At 38.6% G+C, this 14,001-nt stretch overlaps 1 protein-coding gene across 23 annotated transcripts in view; it reads left to right on the forward strand.

Moving 5' to 3' along the window:
* The first annotated feature begins 5,645 nt into the window (after nt 1–5,645).
* Nucleotides 5,646–14,001, forward strand: part of LOC103024007 (neuronal cell adhesion molecule) — a 124,375-nt gene continuing 116,019 nt past the window's right edge. For 5 of the 23 annotated variants that reach the window (XM_049474509.1, XM_022672335.2, XM_049474516.1 and 2 more), the window contains exon 1: nt 5,649–5,825. The gene's annotated coding sequence lies outside the window, so the exon portion shown is untranslated. Of the gene's footprint in view, nt 5,826–14,001 lie in introns of all 23 variants that reach the window. The other 18 variants (XM_049474505.1, XM_049474503.1, XM_049474508.1 and 15 more) reach the window with 8 other exon arrangements.

Below are 14,001 nucleotides of genomic sequence, written 5' to 3' on the forward strand. Positions count from 1 at the left end.
AAGTGTCAGAACCTATGGTTGTTCTGTGTTATAGATTTGTAAAGGTCTCTCAGGCTTCTTGCTTGTTTCTCTGATTAATGTCTTCCTTATTGCTGACCTTTTGTAAACAGACTCTTCTAAAGCTATCTAGGAAAGCTGCAGCTGTGCCAAACTCTTTTTTAAACTATAGATTTAATGCTGTTCTGACTGAAGTTTAAATCCTGATTGCTACATCTCTATACCTCTCTATAGAACAAGACTCTTTAAGAGTTTCTTTAAGCAGGTTTTTAAACCTCTGTGGTATTCATGTTGAGTTCACATTATACTAATTTCATAAAAATTGCCATAATTTAGTTCAGTCTACCCTGCCAAAACATGTAGATTAAGACCAGTTTTGCTGGTAGCTGTTTTATTTGCATTGTATAAGCTGGTTAAAAAGCCTTTGATCCAGGTGAAATCAATTTATCAACCAACTCTTGACCAGCATGTCGCATTTGATTCTGATCATGTTGGTTGACCAGTGTGGGGTCATGCTGGCAGGTTGATAATACTAGTAGTTCAACTTGACAATCAAACACAGACAACAACCTTATCTGGTCTACCCTTACGCTTACCCACAGGTGTCCAAACAGAAAAATTGGATTATGGTTTGGATAATGTCAAAATACAAACTTCATTTGCACAAATATTTATTAACAAATAGTATTTATTGTTAAACACTGAACACCACAGCATTATTTAGAATAGGTATCAGGTATCAAAGCGTCAGGTTCAGCAAATTTCCACAAGTTCCATCAGTATTTCTCAGATTTCTTTCTAGTTGATATGCATCATCAGACCTATAGATTCAACAACAACAACAAAAACAAAACAGTCTGGACCTCAAGCAGTTCTGTCCAGGGTTCACACCAGGGAAGCTCTGTTCACAATTGTCTGTGGGCCCAAATAAACTGAGAATTTTTTTGGTCTCTTGGCATGCATTCACATTTTGGAAAATGTCTCCTTAACCATGTGTTGGTAAAAGTTCTGAAGAGTGACCTGAAGATGTCGATTCATCATCACACTAAACATAGCTAACTTTAATACCACAGCAGTGCAATGTACTGATGCCAGTGTAAAGTGAAAGGAAAGTCTGAAATATACTGTAATTGTGGGACAATAAAAATGTCCTCTTCAAAGAAGGGTAGTTTCAGCTAGTTACTACTAAACTGTATTGGCTTTTTTTACCCCACTTCTTATGATGGCCATTTTTGATTGTGTAGATTCAAGACATGCAAACCTGAAATATTCCCTCTAGTGTAAAATTGCAGGACAAAATTCAAGGTGGTGAATGCTTTCTGGAGGCACTGTAAGAAACGAAATCATGTGATTTACAGCAACACCCCTAAACACAGTAAAACTGCTGAAATATTGAATACTTCTATCGGCCATTAATATGAATGAGTAGCTTACTACACTCATTAAACCTGCATTTGAGAAACTGTATATGCTGAATTTTTAGAAGGTTGTTTCACCTCTGGCCTAGGCACAGGAAATACAGGAACAGAGTGTGTGTACTTAGTGTTTTATGTGGAACAAATGTCCTCCAGCTCAATAAAGTGCATTGCAATATTTATGGCATTTGGCCAATCCCCCTGAACAATATGCTTTTCATTTTAAAAACAACAAGAAAAACAAAACTGTATATTGTAAAAGCAAATCATCTAAAATATCCACTTTATAGACCCATGATACACAGATACACATTGTACAGTGTTAATATGTCTGTACACAATTCTAACTTATGGTCTTTTTTACACAAACAGCTGTTGGATAAAATATGAAAATATTCTAAAATTCTGCTTCAGAAATGTCTATGAATCTTTCTAATATTCTAATTACTCAAGAGCCCATAACCTGCTGTTTTATTTATTTAAAAAAAATCTTAAGAAAGATGGTTTATCTAGAACCGTTTTTTAAATAAGAAACACTAATAACTTTGAGGGGTGTTATTCCACCTCTGATGTTGCTCTAAGCTAAAGCACACAAACACAGCAAGATGAGTTTGTAAAAGGTTCTGGCAGCTGACCACTTCTGAGGTAGGTTAATAAAATCATATTGTCTTTAAAAATATAAATATAATTCAACAGATGTAATTAACTAAGTTACTGAATGTAGTTAAAAAAATAATTAGTATGTGTGCTTGATTTGGTTGTTGTAACTCAGTACCTTAGCTAATGAGATAAGCTAATTTGTTAATGAACATAAGCTACGCTCGCTAACTAACCTAGCTAGACAGTTAGCTTAAATTTATCTCAGAAAATGTAGCTAGTTAGCTAGCGGCTACCTACACTTAATGAGGTAAATGTAAGCTAACTAAGTAAGTAAAATAATGCTTGATAGTAAGTTAATTATTAGCTAGCTGCTAGCTACATTTAATGAGGTAAATTCAAGCTAAGTAAGTAAAACTATGCTTGGTAGTTAGTTAGTTAGTTATTAGCTAGCTGCTAGCTACATTTAATGAGGTAAATTTAAGCTAACCTTAACTGAGTAGGAATTATTAAGCTTGTTAGTTAGTTAATTATCAGCTAGCTGCTAGCAACATTTAATGAAATAAATTTAAGCTTGGTAGTTAGTTATTAGCTAGCTGCTAGATACATTTAATGAGGTAACTTAAATTTAAGCTTGGTAGTTAGTTATTAGCTAGCTGTTGGCTACATTTAATGAGGTAACTTAAATTTAAGCTTGGTAGTTAGTTATTAGCTAGCTGCTAGCTACATTTAATGAAATAAATTTAAGCTTGGTAGTTATTAGCTAGCTGCTAGCTACATTTAATGAAATAAATTTAAGCTTGGTAGTTAGTTATTAGCTAGCTGCTAGATACATTTAATGAGTTAACTTAAATTTAAGCTTGGTAGTTAGTTATTAGCTAGCTGCTAGCCACATTTCATGAGGTAAATGTAAGCTAAATAAGTAAGTAAAATTATGTTTGGTAGTTAGTTCATTATTAGCTAACTGCTAGCTACATTTAATAAGGTAAAATTAAGTTAACTAAGTAAATAAAAGTATGCTAATGTTAATGAGGTACATTTAAGGTAACTAAATAACTATAATTATGCTTGGTAGTTAGTTAATTATTAGCTAGCTGCTAGCTACATTTTAATGAGGTACATTTAAGGTAACTAAATAACTATAATTATGCTTGGTAGTTAGTTATTAGCAAGCTGCTTTCTACATTTTCTAACCTAGCTAGCTAGCTAATTATATAGCTAAAACACCTTATAGGGTTAAAGAGCCAGCTAGTTTAGATATAAATAAATAAATAAATATATATATATATATATATATATATATATATATATATATATATATATATATATATATATATATATATATACAGTGCCCTCCATAATTATTGGCACCCCTGGTTAAGATGTGTTCTTTAGCTTCTCATAAATTGAGTTTTGTTCAAAATAATATAGGACCACGATGGAAAAAAAGAGTAAAATACAACCTTTAACTCAAGTGAATTTATTCAGTAGGAAAAAAATCCCACATTAAGAAATAATTATTTAACATCAAATCATGTGTGCCACAATTATTAGCACCCCTGATGTTAATACTTTGTACAACCCCCTTTTGCCAACAAAACAGCACCTAATCTTCTCCTGTAATGTTTCACAAGATGGGAGAATACAGAAAGAGGGATCTTTGACCATTCCTCTTTGCACATTCTCTCTAAATCATCCAACGACCTGGGTCCTCTCCTCTGCACTCTCCTCTTCAGCTCACCCCACAGGTTTTCAATGGGGTTGAGGTCTGGGGACTGAGATGGCCATGGGAGGAGCTTGATTCTGTGTGCGGTGAACCATTTCTGTGTAGATTTGGTCACATGATTAGGGTCATTATCTTGCTGAAAGACCCAGTGACGACCCATCTTCAGCTTTCGGGCAGAAGCCACCAGATTTTGTTTTAAAATGTCCTGGTATTTTAGAGCATTCATGATGCCATGCACCCTAACAAGGTTCCCAGGGCCTTTAGAAGAGAAACAGGCCCACAGCATCACTGATCCCCCGCCGTATTTCACAGTGGGCATGAGGTGCTTTTCTGCATACTCAGCTCTTGTGTTACGCCAGACCCACTTAGAGCATTTGTTGCCAAAAAGCTCTATCTTTGTTTCATCTGACCAAAGCACACGGTCCCAGTTGAAGTCCCAGTACCGCTTAGCAAACTCCAAACGTTTGCGTTTATGATTGTGAGTGAGAAATGGTTTCTTCCGTGCATGCCTCCCAAACAGCTTGTTGGCATGTAGATAGCGCCTGATGGTTGTTTTGGAGACTTTGTGACCCCAAGAAGCTACCATTTGTTGCAATTCTGTAACAGTGAGCTTTGGAGAACTTTTTATTTCTCTTATCATCCTCCTCACTGTGCGTGGTGGCAAAATAAACTTGCGTCCTCGTCCAGGCTTGTTTACCACTGTTCCAGTTGTTTTAAACTTCTTAATAATTCCTCTGACAGTAGATATGGACAGGTGTAGGCGAGTAGCGATTTTCTTGTAGCCATTGCCTGACTTGTGAAGGTCAACACACATCTGCCTCACTTGAATGGTATGTTCCTTTGTCTTTCCCATGTTGAAGATAAATGGCCTCTGTGTCACGTCATATTTATACCCCAGGGAAACAGGAAGTTGTGAATTACTAATTAAATGTTCCTACATACTCTGATCAACTTCGTAAACTACTGTAGAAGTGACAGAAATACTTTTATTAAATTTATTTCCTAAGAATTGTTAGGGGTGCCAATAATTGTGGAACAGGTGATTTTATGAAGAATAATTATTTCTTAGTCAGGGATTTTATTTCCCCCTTAAAATTTACTTGAGTTAAAGGTTGGACTTTTTTTTCCCATCGTGGTCCTATATTATTTTGAACAAAACTCAATTTATGAGAAGCTAAAGAACACATCTTAACCAGGGGTGCCAATAATTATGGAGGGCACTGTATATATATATATATATATATATATATATATATATATATATATATATATATATATATATACATACATACATACATACATATATATATATATATATATATATATATATATATATATATATATATATATATATATATATATATATATATATACATACATACATACATACATATATATAATACAATCATTGTGTTTAAACTGTTACTGAAATTCTTACTGAAATTCTGATTGTTAGGGGCAAACATTAAAAACTAGAAAATTGGGGAAATAGATGAAAACACATTTTTCTTCACTATGCTAAATGGAGAAAATTACACATTGAAGTTACACCCCGCCCTGCATGTTGAATGTTTTCCCAGCTTCATTTTCACTTAATACAACTACTCAGTTCATTAACTGCCCATTAAAGTTGCTGTTAGGTAATGCAGGAAAAGAAAAGGTACTGAAAATGTGCAGGCAGAGAAATAGGAATGTACACTGGAGTTCCTGTGATTGTGTGTGTGCGTGTGGACATTAGCATCCACACTGCTGAGTGAACATCTATGGTGATTATGAGAGTGTGTGTGTTTGTAGGTGTAGTTTATATTATTTATATCAACGTGTGCAGTATCATTTATCTGTGTGTGTGTGTGTGTGTGTGTAAGGGATCTGTACAGCCTCGGCGCAGCTGCGTCCTGTGAGAGTTTGGTGGTGAGCGCGGGACCCTGTCCTGCCCGCGGAGGAGAGACGCTGCAAAGCCGGGCTGCAGTACGCATGCGCGGAGGCGCTCTCACTGGGAGAGAGAGGGAGAGAGAGAGGGAGAGTTAAGCGGGAGGCTGAGAGAGAAGCGCGAGAGCAGCAGAGAGGGAGCGTCTTGCTGTGTGTGCTCGGTAAGTGCCATGGGTGTTATTTTCCACTAAAGCGGCTGAAGTGGGGATGTGTGAGTGTGTGTGTGTGAGAGGGAGCAGAAAGTGAAGGTGTGAAAACACAGGCACGAGACTCTGCGGTCCAGGGGCGCGGGATTCTCCCACAGGATAGGATGACGGGATGATGGGATGGTGTTGTTGTGTAGCGTGTGTGTAGTGTTAGTTACTGTTACTTTTTTGCGCTCTGTCACCCTCAGGTGTGTGTGTATGTATGTGTAACGTATGTGTGTGTGTGTAACGTGTGTGTGTGTAACGTGTGTGAGTGTGTGTCGTATAGTTGTTCTCTCTGGATGTTTACAGTCCTGACCTGCCTTGTCAGTGTCAGTGCTGTCAGGATGAATATGATACGGTGAGTGTGTGCGTGTACGTGTGTGTGTCAGGACCAGTGCGCAAGTTGTTATGTCGTCCAGCACTTCACTTCTGGCTACTTGCCGTAACGCGCGCGCACGTCAACGCTGATGTTTGACAAGAGCGCACGTGATGGAAACAGGTGCACGAGTGCGCGCGGGAAGGTGCACGAGCAAATTGCCTATCGTGTTAGATTACTTTAGCTATAGGCTGAAGTGATGTAACATTAAAACGTTAACTACAGTGTAACGTTACATTGAATATTTACAGTAACTAATGTCTATAGTGTACGACAGTGGACAGTGTTAAGTATTAGCCTACACCCCGCTGGACACCAACATTGGTAGACGTTTTTATTTAGTTCAGTGTAGATTGTAACGATTATTAAACAAAATTCAATGTTAAAACAAAGTCCATTGCCTATGTTAGTGTTGTTTTGAATATGGACAGCATATGGTGTTGATGCTTCATTGGGTTTAGGATGTGATATTAAGTAACCAAAATCCTACACGACAGATGTCACACTCTCATATTATACTGATGTAAAAAATGCCAACTGGGGTATGGACACCAAAACCAAATATCTGCTAAATTGTATAATGTTAATTTGTTATCACCTAACTATGATAATGTTCTTATGTTGGTAGACTTTAAAAAGATGTTGATCATGGTAATAATAATCAAACTTCAACATTTGTGTAGTGATGGAGCTTGAGATTGTCAACACAGTCTTGTGTTTTGGTGGATATGTGATTGGTTTACATTGAAAAATTCAACGTCATACAATGTGGACAAGTTTCATTGTCAATTAAAATTCAGCATCTGTCCAATGTTTTTTTGCCTGCTGGCAAAATATAGTGGTTTATACTGTGCACCTAGAACTCTGAATGAAAATGCACCAGGTAGAATTAAGACCCACAGTATTCATTTAGATACAGCTGAAAGTGAACATTGCAGGGATTCATTCAGTTCTGGGGACGTTTGCAGTGGCCCATTAGCCCCCACAATAGTGTGATATTCCAGCTGGTAGTGGGTGATTTTACATACCCTGCCATTTCACGGCAAACGGTTGACTGTCCCCCATTTAATACATGTCATTGTCAGTGTAATTATGCCACATTTCAGTTTGCTGCATATCCTTTCCTATCACAGAATACTTTCACTCATGGTAATGGAAATGTCAGCAGTGCAGCAGTGACAGTATAGCCACTTTTAATGTCTTATTACTGTTCACTTTTGCAGGATGTCTAATTTCCTGATAATGGTAACACTTTTAGTTATATACAGGTGAATGAAATTGTGCTTTGTCATTTTCCTTTTTTGTCACATTGTGGCCAAATTTTGAAATTAATGGGCTAAATGAAATGCTCCAAATTACAAAAAAATATATATGAGGTTTTTCCTTCTCCTGTAGGGGTTTTTGTTAAGAAGAAAATAATGTCAGTTGCCCCTATATTGTTGTCAAAATTTGGTGGTCTAATAGAAATATCCCCAATTGACATTGGATTATTTATTCTAGTAGGAATGCATTTACATTTTACATAATTTAATTCTGAAAGTTCTTAAAGAAAGTTTTTTCCTTTTGAAGTTTTTAAAAAAAAATTTCATTGCAGACTGTTTATATTTCTAAATGTATTTATACAAAAGAGTAAACTAGGCTGTTTTTATTATAAAGCATCTTTATTCTTTATGCTTCATTGGCCCCTCAACTGTTTACAATAATGGCTCTCGTCAAAGCCCTGGTATTTTGCTCCAGACATTAATTCTTCACCCAAACAATCGCAGCTCTGCAAAAATACATTCCCACCCTCCCCCTATCTGTCTTCTTGATTCAGTGCTTCATTCACAGGGTGACCCTCCCACACACACTCTCCACACCCAAACACACGCCGAACACTCACCCGCTGCATTCCATTACTGGGTCAAATCACCCAATTAATACAATGCAAATGACGAGCGCCATGCTATTGTCTGCTGTCTCTTAGTGGAGAGCCTGTGCTTTCAACAGTTGCCTCTTAAGCACTTGAGACAATAGTGGCTCTTAGCAGCAACTGCCAAAAAGGCAAGAGGAGGATGTGTAGCGTTGGCAGCTGTAGTCAACTGCAGTGTTGTAAAAAAAAAGAAGGGAATTTGGAACATATTTTCAATATGCTCATTTGGCACTGTTGGAGATTTTTAAGGGTTGGTCCGAAATGGTCCGGCGTTTGCCAGTGTTTGCCGCATGATTGTTCTTGACCTTAAAGACCCTGTCTAGCCAGTGTTGTAAACCACCAGCCTGGCAGATGGGCTGAATAAGCAAAGGGATTGAGATGCTCTTAAAAGACACTGACCTACATGTTTGTCAGATATCGCGTGTGTGTGTGTGTATTTGTGCTTTACAGACAGGCAAGTCACGTGTACTTCATGATTCAGAGATGCTGATAGTTCAGGCGTCACAGTGGCCAAAGGCTTATAGATCTCACTCACAGATCTAGCCTGAGAATGGCTCGGAGCCCATGGGAAAGAACCGTGCTGTAGGAGGAAGACCTGCTGTGGCAGCTGGATATGAATGCCACTTATGCCACAATGTGGGTCGAAGAGGCATGCTTGCTATTCTGCTGCAGAGCAAAGAGAATCATCAGAGCCTTGTGTCGTCTGATCGTCACTGGCCCTCGACTGTCTGCGCTTGAATAGAGGACAATGCGGCTCATACAGAAACTCTGAAACTGTTGGTTTGAGTGATATCATTATGAAAGACCTCTGAGGAACATATTGCATCATGCTCATATTAAGCGCCCTTTTGTAAGTGTCACATTGTCTCTGGGGCCAGGATGGAAGGAAGAGGTGGTGGAAATGCACCAGAGACTTCTTCTCATGGCTTTGTTTCACAACTGCTCTAGTTTTGTCACAAATTTGGTTTAAAGCCTCTCCTGAGAATTGCTGAGCATGACTTGCTTTGTGTATTTTGAGGACAGGAGTAAAGATAGACCTACTATTAGGCCACCTGCAGTACCCTGATAACAGAGAGGAGATTGCTTCAAAACACAATCTGTTTTCACTTTTTTATAGCCCTTTCCACTGTGGTGTGGCACAGCATGGTACAGTTACAGTCCATGTCCTGGTTCGGTACCTGTGTCTGTTTTCTATCACATAATAGTTGGGGATGCTTTGGGGAGAACTAGCAATTCATTCTGAACGCTAGAACGCAATCTGCATACTTATGGCTCCACCCTATAGATCCATGTTTATTATTTCAGTTCTATTTGGGTATAAGGGTCAAGCTCAGAACAGGTGCTTTAGTGGGAACTGCTTATATGGCAGTGGAAATAATGAAAAAGTGTGGGGTCAAGGATGCTTTTTAAGAGTGTTTTACCACACTCCCCATAGAAAAAGCCCTCAACAAATGTTACAACTATTTATATTTACAGTATTTGTTTTTTTTCCCTTCAGAACATTGTTTGACTTTGTATAGCATCTTTTAATACATAATAGGCTACATATAATTTAAGATGTCCCAGCCTTGGACTGTCCTTGACTTTGACCCAATTTACATCTGGTAATGTGTCTGGACTATATGTATATTTTGAGGACAGGAGTAAAGATAGACCTACTATTAGGCCTGTTTTATTGGGTGACATTAGCTGTCTCGGAAATAATTGTGATTTACATGTGTAAATAAAACATAGTAGACAATAGCAAGGTAATCAAGATTACTAATGTTCATATATAGTATTGTACAATAACATAAAGTGCTAATTTTAATTTTCCATGCCACACAGCAATCATTTATTTTTCTTATTATCAGGATACAATCCACATATTAGTCACATGCAGTCATCAGGAGTAAATGGGGTCTATGATATTTAGTGTTCTCACTGCTCTAACAGTAAAAGTTACTTCTGACGGTTCTTTGAAGGATGCCATAGAATAACCACTTCCATGAATAGCCATGTTTGTAATAGTGCGAAAAACTATTTAAAGGTTGTTCTATGGCATTGCTTAAATAACAATTTACAGCCTTTTAAGAGTGCACTTTAACCCAAAGGATTATTAATGAGCTTCTTAGCTGAACCAGCTGTGTGACAGCAGAGAGAACATCAAAATATGGTTAGAGCCACAGTTGAAATCCATGAGCATATGGAGTGGTTTCAGTTCAAAGAGGAGATTGGAAAGCCAGGCGTGATGATAATGGCAATATGTCTGCACAGCCTGCTCAAAGCATATAGGCCTACGTATTTCTTTTACACTCACGAACACCTGACCTCTCACGTACATATGTTCTAGTTTCTGCACACGGTGCACACACACACGGACATACACACACACACACGTATGTTGGACTGGCACATCTGTCGATGAACATGAGTGGTGTCGGGCAGGTTGGCTTAATTAGACTTTCACACTCGGGTGGATATGGAGTGGAATGGGGATCGACCCAACATCTGCCTCTGCTGTTGTTTACATCCTACTACTGTAATAAATTAACAAGGATGGATGAAAACTGATGGATCAGAAAAACACAGACGCAAGGAGAACATAGCAGAATGGGATAGATGATCGTCAGATCTTCAGAGTGCTATTGAATTTTTGTGCTGATACTCATGCATAAACTTTTTGTATTAAATGTAGAAATAAAGTACAAAGTGTCATGATCTCTGGGTGAGTAGATGGCACTCTTTCTCCTCATCGCTCACATTGTGATATTGGTCGGCACAGGCATCTGTTGACTATTGAATCGGATCTGGGGATCTGGTGCTTTCCTCTGAGCATGTTCACTACCTGGTGAAGCAGCTTTGGTGGCAGTTGGAAAGCAGGCAGTGGCTGATTTCACAAGTATCAGAGGAGGCAATTAAGTGTTTGTCCTCACGCTTCTAGTGTCAGGAGCGTTGCAAGTCATAGAGGGAGGGGGAGTACTAGTACGCGGATATGTTAATTGGCTTTGCTAAATTGAGAAAAAGATTTTGTGGCTGACTGCATGGATAGGTGCTTGATTTTATACACATATGGCAATGAGAATGAATGACCTAACATCTTAATACAATGATACAATGAGTGTCCCAATACTTTTATCCATACACCCTATAGTGTTGTACCTTCAGAGCTGTTGTAAAAGCACAATAATACAGGGAGTGTTATTGTGGATATTGTTGCTAGTCATCTGAATATCTTTCAAAACAGTATGATTCCAGTATCACCATTCCTTCCCATATAAATCACAACAGCTTTGTGTTGATCCTAGAAATACAATGATCAAATAAAGGACAAGATAAATACCCCAAAAAATACAAATAAATAGGGAGAGTTGACCGGTAGCAGCAACATGAAGTCCAGAGTGCAAGTTTGCTATAGCAAATGCTTGTCCTCACACTTCCAGTGTCAGGAGGAGGTGGCTGCAGTGATAAAGGAAAATAAATAGCTTAAAAAACAAAGAAGTGACCGTGTCTGAGTGAGGGGCCCTTCTTAGAGCAAGCTTGAACATATTTTTAGTGATTTAGAGTTAATCACTTTGACTCCTTCATAGGTCCTGTCCTGCTAACAAAGATGAGACACATGGATGCAGGTGTGTGTCAGTACGGAAATATGAACTGATATAGATGTCTGATATAGATCACATTAATAAAACTTTACCTGTCTTGTGAACATAGCATTTGAGTCTGCATGGCTGATGTTTTTCCATTTTCCATCAGAAGATGGCAAACACATGGTGGAATCAAATTTAAATCTAAATAAAATCCTCTGCTTACAAACAAACAAAGTGTTTCCATTCGATCAGAACTTGGGAACTGCAAAGATTTGCATCCTGTGTCTTGGTAAGAAGCCGTCACGAAGGCTTTTGTTTATACCATTATATCTCTCTGTAGAACAAACAGAGAGTTGCTCTGTTCTTCTGTTAGGCTGGCCCAGGAGAGAGAACTCTTCTCTTGAAATGACTTGTGATGCTAATTGTACAAGACACTCTGAGCACTCACTCTCCCCCCATGTTGTGCTATGACAGGTTAATTCTCTCTGATGTTGGGGGGCTTGTACCAGACCAAAGCGCCCACCCAAACATCATTAAACTGCACATCTCACTTTATAGAATGAGCCCTGAGGGGATACATCTTTCATGAGTTGCTGCATGTTAGCCCGTCAGTGCTGAAGACACTTTGGCCCACAATTAAACAACTGGGCAGAAGGTTTGTGTGCGCCTCTGGTGGTTATTGCCACCCACACACAGAAACAGAAGAGGCTTTTGGTACAGATATGAGTGTATGCGTGGTGGTGAAAGTGGCATGGTTTTACTTCTCGGCTTAAGTTGAATGTGCATCTGTTAGGTGAAGGGTTTCAAGGTTGTTTTTTTTTTAATGCTAGTTGCTTTTTAGCTTACAGTTATGGGTGTAGGGTTTGCAGGACATGGGTTGGTAAGTGGTGTGGATTAGAGACAGGATAATATACTATATAACATTTCTTATAATGTTTTAAAAATATACTGAAATAATTTCAGTACCAATGTCATTATATTTTTACTGTTTGTGTAACGTGAACTTTTCTTTAGGGAGTGACTATTTGCTCTCAGGTAAAAGTAGCATTTGCAAAACAGGGAGGCCAATTTCACCCCTTAATTTAGAACTTTGCAGTGTAGTAAGTATAGCTTAATGACTGAATATTATTTGCTGGTAAATTAAGACACATTGCCTGCCTATGTAGAGCCTAAAATGTACACATTAGTGTAAAACAGTACACACTGTTGCAGTACACACTACTGCATACACCCTTGTGCCTTATTTTTAATACCAAATACCAACTACAGTTTAAATAAATCTGAAATTTATTTAAAAATCCTCGGCTCTACTGCTGTTTACCAAACAGATGTTAAACACTTAAATCTGTGGCTCCTTTGGTATAGCTTGGGAGGCAGTAGTGGAAAAAAAGCATAGGGATCATCTACCTCACAGTGAAGCTGGAAAGGGTAAAGGAGGGTGGGGGGGACGAGGACAAAGCAGTTCTGTTTTCTCTCTTTTCTGATGGGGGCCGTTGTTCTCACTTCTCTTTTTGTGAAGAGGGGGGTAATAAAGGAGGGGGCAGCAGGGACCGAGACGCATTACAAAAGGAGCTGTGGTATTTTTTTCTCTCAGCCTTCCCATGCTGCCCGACTGCACTCTAGACAACCTCTGGGTGACAGATGTTGGAAAAAAGATGACCAGTGGCAGAGGTCAGAGAGGCGAAGGTGCTTTTTTACTGCCTTCACAACAGTGAAAGGAGGGAGAGAGGAAGAGGGGGTTAGGATGGAGGAGCCGAGAGCCGAGAGGAAAAGTGACAGGGATTGAATGAGCGGGAAAGAAGCTAGTCTGAAGCTAAAGATAAAAACATGCAGAGAAAAAGATCAGAAGAAAATGTTTGTTCTTCGTGTAGCGTGGGTGTTATATGTGTGCACAGCACGCCGCCTTACAATTTCAAAGACTTGAGAGACAGAGAGAAGGAGAGTGAGAGAAAAAGAGAGAGAGAGATAGACCTATCCTGCCATTCGTACCTCCTCACATTTTACATTTTCTTAAGTTTAAGTAAACCCCCTTTCTCTTCACACACACATACACACATTTGTTTTTATACCTTCTATAGGACACAGGGCCATATAAATACACACTCTGTCAATAGAGTGAGTTTGGGAGTGGAGTGTGAGGTGGGGTGGTGATCATCCAACAGCCTGACCTCATTATCACTCTTGTCGCTGAATGCAATCAAATCCTCACAGCAGTGCTTCAGAATGTTGTAGAAAGCCTTCCCTGGATAGAAGTGACAGTTACTTAAAAAAAAAGTAGGATAAACTCTTTTA

The sequence above is a fragment of the Astyanax mexicanus genome, chromosome 2, assembly GCF_023375975.1.
Source record: "Astyanax mexicanus isolate ESR-SI-001 chromosome 2, AstMex3_surface, whole genome shotgun sequence".
Taxonomy (NCBI): Eukaryota; Metazoa; Chordata; class Actinopteri; order Characiformes; family Acestrorhamphidae; genus Astyanax; species Astyanax mexicanus.